Genomic DNA, 6,000 nt, shown 5'->3' on the forward strand with positions numbered 1-6,000 from the left:
CATGTGCCTTTTACTGAGGAGTGGCTTCCGTCTGGCCACTCTACCATAAAGGCCCGATTGGTGGAGTGCTGCAGAGATGGTTGTCCTTCTGGAAGGTTCTCCCATCTCCACAGTGGAACTCTGGAGCTCTGTTAGAGTGATCATCGGGTTCTTGGACACCTCCCTGATCAAGGCCCTCCTCCCCCGATTGCTCAGTTTGGCCGGGCGGCCAGCTCTAGGAAGAGTCTAGGTGGTTACAAAGTTCTTCCATATAAGAATGAAGGAGGCCACTGTGTTCTTGGGGACCTTCAATGCTGCAGAAATGTTTTGGTACCCTTCACCCGATCTGTGCCTAGACACAATCCTTTCTCGGCGCTCTACGGACAATTCCTTCAAACTCATGGCATGGTTTTTGCTCTGACATGCACTGCCAACTGTGAGACCTTATATAGACAGGTGCCTTTCCAAATCATGTCCAATCAATTGAATTTACCACAGGTGGACTCCAATTAAGTTGTAGAAACATCTCAAGGATGATCAATGGAAACAGGTTGCACCTGAGCTCAATTCCGAGTCTCATAGGAAAGGATTTGAATACTTAGGTAAATCATTATTTATTTATTTTTAAATTTAAAAAATTACTTTGTGTGTAGATTGATGTAACTGAACAAAATGTGGAAAAAGTCAAGGGGTCTGAATACTTTGCGAATGCACTGTATATATCGTATATTTAATACAGACTAGCTAAAAAATAAGTGAACATTTACCAATTTTCCAATGGTTTATGTACTTTCTGGTAAAAAAAAAAGTGGCGATACAAAAGCATAGGTTTGCACCCCTATTTTAATTTGCTCCATAGTACAGGCGGCCAAGTGTAGGTTTTGGAGAAAAGCTGTTTGGCTGAAAATAAATGTAGACTAAAAGTATTAGCATGTCATATCATAGGGGAAACACACGGCATTGACTCGAGAAAAAAAGTCCCCCTTCAGATTTCCCACTTCAAGCCCAAATATATCATACTTTGACTAAAACCTTGACTTATTGACTTCCATCGTTGTGCAACATCATAGGTAAGCCCTGGGCATCGTCTTTCAGTAAAAAAAAWTGAATTTCTGCTCTTGTGGTACTTTAAGAGGCTATCTAGCAAGCGTTATCAACGTTTGGTAATCAATGAGACTGAGAGCTAGCTAACCAGCTGAGCTAGCAAACAATGTAACAAAAATATAATTTTGGATTAGAAAATACTCCATACAGGCTCTGCATTTCAGGAATCACAGTAGCAAGTACCCCTGGTGCACTGTTATATTATTGAGCCATTTAACCAATACATTTTTTAAATAAATATTTGTTTTTGCTATTGCCCACCACTGGCTTTCATGATTTCAAACATGAGTATGTACGAGGTGTCGGACTGACGAAAGCTGCTATCCATTGCGCTGTGATTGGTTACCCAAAATTRTGTGGTGGGGCTTGGTGAAGGGTCAATTGAGGTACAGTTTTTCTAGGTGGGGTGAAACAGAGTTGGGCTTGGGGTAGCATCTATCAGCCTCTACCTTTCAGTATGAATTATGAAAGCCTGTGAAAGTWCTCCCAAAAATGTGAATAGGCACATTCAAACAGAGGTGGAGTTGAAACCGAAAGCCAATCATTTTCACTGGTTTCCCTCATGGGGTAGAGTCATTTCAACCAAATTATATCAAGCTTATTAAAGAGCAGTGATACTATCAAGAGCAGTGTGCGGGTTTCTTCTTTTTTCTAATTTTATTAATCTGTTGCACCATGCACCTGCAAAAAGATAGCTCAGATGTGCAAGTGCCTTTTGAATTTTTAACCAAATTATATAAAAAATAAAAACAATTTCCGAAATATACATTAAAAAAAATACAGGATAGTATTCTAGCACCATAAATAAGCTTACTCTTGATAATTTGCACTTCTAAAGTGGGATATGGAAGGGGTGGTTGTTTAAAAAAAATCTGTCTACTCACAGCCAATCAACCAGCAGCCGCTGGCAATGAGCGCTCCACTCATACCTACTTTCCTAATATGAACTTCCCCGGGCTCTAGAGAACAACATGAATGAGGCCTGGAAGTCAAAGCTTGGGGGGGCTTAACAACAAACTATCACTCCGCTCTGGTCAATCATGGCAGGATGTCATGTGGCATGAAGTCACAGAGAAAAACACTACCGTTCAAAAGTTTGGGGTCACTTAGAAATGTAATTGTTTTTGAAAGAAAAGCWATTTTTTTTATCCATTAAAATAACATCAAATTGATCAGAAATACAGTGTAGACATTGTTAATGTTGTAAATTACTATTGTAGCTGGAAACGGCAGATTTGTCATCTACATAGGTGTACAGAGGCCCATTATCAGCAACCATCCCTCCTGTGTTCCAATGGCACGCTGTGTTAGTTAATCCAAGTTTATCATTTTAAAAGGCTAATTGATCATTAGAAAAACCTTTTGCAATTATGTTAGCACAGCTGAAAACTGTTGTTCTGATTAAAGAAGCAATAAAACTGGCCTTCTTTAGAGTAGTTGAGTATCTGGAGCATTAGCATTTGTGGGTTCGATTACAGGCTCAAAATGGCCAGAAACAAAGACCTTCTTCTGAAACTCGTCAGTCTATTCTTATTCTGAGAAATCTATATGGGACAGCTGTCAATTTCTTGGTCCTTAAGTTAAAATGGTATACTTTTTTATTACAATTTTCTATAGTCAATTTTGGTCTTTAATGCAGGGCTGACAGACAAGTTCCTTACATTTGTACTCATTAGACCTCTTGCCTCTTCAATTTTTGCTGTAATGCTGCAATTAGTTGGTTATAATTTTGAGTAGAGCAGACATMTCCATATGTTTTTGTTAGCTGCATGTGTGACATACTGTAACTTCACCAGTCCTATTTATGATAGAATTTKCAAAGACTATACCTTTTTAAACAATTTTTCCAAATATACTGTATATCTATAAACAAAGGACTTTCTTCTGAAACTCGTCAGTCTATTCTTGTTCTGAGAAATGAAGGCTATTCCATGCGAGAAATTGCCAAGAAACTGAAGATCTCGTACAACGCTCTGTACTACTCCTTTCACAGAACAGCGCAAACTGGCTCTAACCAGAATATAAAGAGGAGTGGGAGGCCCTGGTGCACAACTGAGCAAGAGGACAAGTACATTAGAGTGTCTAGATTGAGAAACAGACCCCTCACAAGTCCTAAACTGGCAGCTTCATTAAATAGTACCCGCAAAACACCAGTCTCAACGTCAACAGTGAAAAGGCGACTGACTCCGGGATGCTGGCCTTCTAGGCAGAGTTCCTCTGTCCAGTGTCTGTGTTCTTTTGCCCATCTTAATCTTTTKTTTTTATTGGCTAATCTGAGATATMGCTTTTTATTTGCAACTCTGCCTAGAAAGCCAGCATCCCGGAGTCGCCTCTTCACTGTTACTTGTTATTCGACCACTGCCTGCCTTGACCTGTCGTTTGCCTGCCCCTGTGGTTGCAATAAACATTGTTACTTCACACACTCTGTACTTGCGTCTTACCTTGATTCCTGATTWWAAAAAAGCATAACTCCTTAAGACTYCAYCAACATTTCACACAAGGCATTAAGCAATTCAACAATATAGTGGCTTTCAAGTGATGTAAACTAAAGGCTATGTATGTCTGGCAGTGGGGGTTGGATCTTTCCATTTTCCAGCATCTTTCTATTTTCTTCAATGTAACGTGGGCAGTTGGTTACACAAGTTAAAAAACATAGATGTTACAAAATCAAGCCCGACAGCTGGAATCAAGCCCGTAGTGTCTGCATCTCCTCACAGCCTAATAACCATCCTAATGTTTTCATTAAACCACATGGATAAGATACACACAGAATKTACAGTACTTTATGACAAATGTGATCTAGGATCTAAGATATATGACCATATCTTAAATTTAAATTCCATCCTGCTTCAGCACTCAAAGATTTAAGGGCTCAAAGTGGAGTGCWGTACAGTATCACAAAAAACATTCCTAGCGCAAATGTAAGGTAAAGATTCAAAAGTATAAGATGGCCCACCCTATGAAATGGTGACCTCTTGGATCAAACAGAAGTAATTTAGCTTCCGCCAAACAAAGCAAGGTATCCAGGAAGCTCTGCCTCCATTTGGTCTTCAGTGGAAACAAATATGTGCAGGCAGATAAACTAAACACAGCAGCATCCACCTAGAACGCTTCTTTCACAAGAAAGACAACATTAATTCTATGCTGAGACATCAAAAAAAATYGTCACTAGTTTTTACTTGTCATGTTTCCCCTCGAGAATGCTAGACACATAATTTCCACTGACTCGTCGCCGTAGGGCATCCAGGTTCAATATGTCAGGTCAGAAAGAGTTGGAGCCTTCCCAATACCTTGCTCAGACCATTATAATGTYTAGAACTAACTGGATAATTATAGAAGCACTGAAAGGAGTCTCATCGTGCACTACGGGATGGTGAGAGAAGACTCTATAAATGCATTACATACAGGCAGCTCATAGAAAGTGCACCAAAGTTAACCAAARCATCAACTTGAATAGTTATTCACTGTTCCTTCAAGGACAATACAGTAAACTAGAATCAAGCCAGAGAACTCCTGGCACATGCCATTGATTTATAGCACAGAACAYCACAGAACCAATAATACATAGGTATGCCATTTAACTAACATTCTCTGCAACCTAATTACACAACTACTATGGGCTATAGAGACTGCAATCACAAAGCATCATGTGAGAAATCAGTAAGATCAGTGTCCACAAAAGCAGAGGCATTTTGTTTCTCTCACCCCAAGTAACTGCAACTAAACTGTAGTTGAATACTGTGCACCTTTCATATCACAAATCCCACAACTATCCATTCCTGGCATAAATAATATCAGCGTTCCCACAATATGCTGGCATCCTTATTTGTGAACATTGTGAAACAGACTGCGATGTATTCTCATTATCGTCTACAATCAATTTTACAAATACAAAAGTCTAGACAGAGAAACCGTTAACAACCAAATTTCATTATCAACATGAAATCAGAGTGCATTTGGTTATACGTGGCATATAAGAACAAGTAGCCAAAGTTGCTTTAATTTAATAAGAAGCACAAAGACCAAATAGCCTATCAAGCACATTTTRCCAGTAATATCCTTTAGTAACTGTTGCATTAACCCAATTTTTAAGTTATTTCCAAAAMAAGCTCTCACCACAGACGATTTTCAAAAAATTATCTTGATCCCGTTGAAGACTATATATGGCTGCCTGATATGATGCACAAATCACGAATTTATATTTTTACTCCCCGAGGATTAGGATTGCTACGTGACTTTCGGATGGTTTCCCCGGCTAAACTTTCACTCCCCCTTGCAATTTCAATGCRGCTTCCGACAAAGTTATGCCTTGTGGACTGCCCAGTTACGCCCACTGCTGAAATGACCTCACCGATGGCCTGAGCAGTGAGCGCTGGAAGTGGAATAGCCTTAATTCCTGGATATTTGGAGCGACACTGGGACACGACAGCATCGCAGAAGGACAGCAAAATGCAGCTCAACAACCATGATTTTGTGACACATTGGTACAAATTGGCACCCAGAACCAAAAAAGCACACCATTATCATGACTCGAATGCTTGACAGAAAACAAAGACCCACATATTTTGTCCATTGTGCCCTACTGTACCCACCCATGCATGCCATTTAGTCCGCGACAGCGTCTGATAGCTACTCTTTGTACTGATCCTTGATAAACTGCTGCCACCATGTGCAAATGATATATCCATCATGTTAAATGGGTATTTCTTGAATAGGCCCACAGCAGCTGTAGTTTTCTCTACCACAAAAGAACACAACATATTGATCGTTTGGATGGCCACATATTGAATGGTCAATATAAATAATTGAACAGACTGAACAGATTCTCAAATCCCAGACTAGCTTTAATGATGAGACTAGCCTAAATGCCATGCCCAACAGCAATGGCAGTCACAAAGAAATGCGGAAACAGTCATT

The 6,000-nt window shown here is 39.7% G+C and overlaps 1 protein-coding gene across 2 annotated transcripts in view; it reads right to left on the reverse strand.

Moving 5' to 3' along the window:
- Positions 1-5,360, reverse strand: part of loxl2b (lysyl oxidase-like 2b) — a 60,512-nt gene extending 55,152 nt beyond the window's left edge. For both annotated transcript variants that reach the window (XM_024002192.1, XM_024002191.1), the window contains exon 1: positions 5,200-5,360. The gene's annotated coding sequence lies outside the window, so the exon portion shown is untranslated. The remainder of the gene's footprint in view (positions 1-5,199) is intronic.
- Positions 5,361-6,000: the final 640 nt, after the last annotated feature.

Source organism: Salvelinus sp. IW2-2015, linkage group LG15 (genome assembly GCF_002910315.2).
Source record: "Salvelinus sp. IW2-2015 linkage group LG15, ASM291031v2, whole genome shotgun sequence".
NCBI lineage: Eukaryota > Metazoa > Chordata > Actinopteri > Salmoniformes > Salmonidae > Salvelinus > Salvelinus sp. IW2-2015.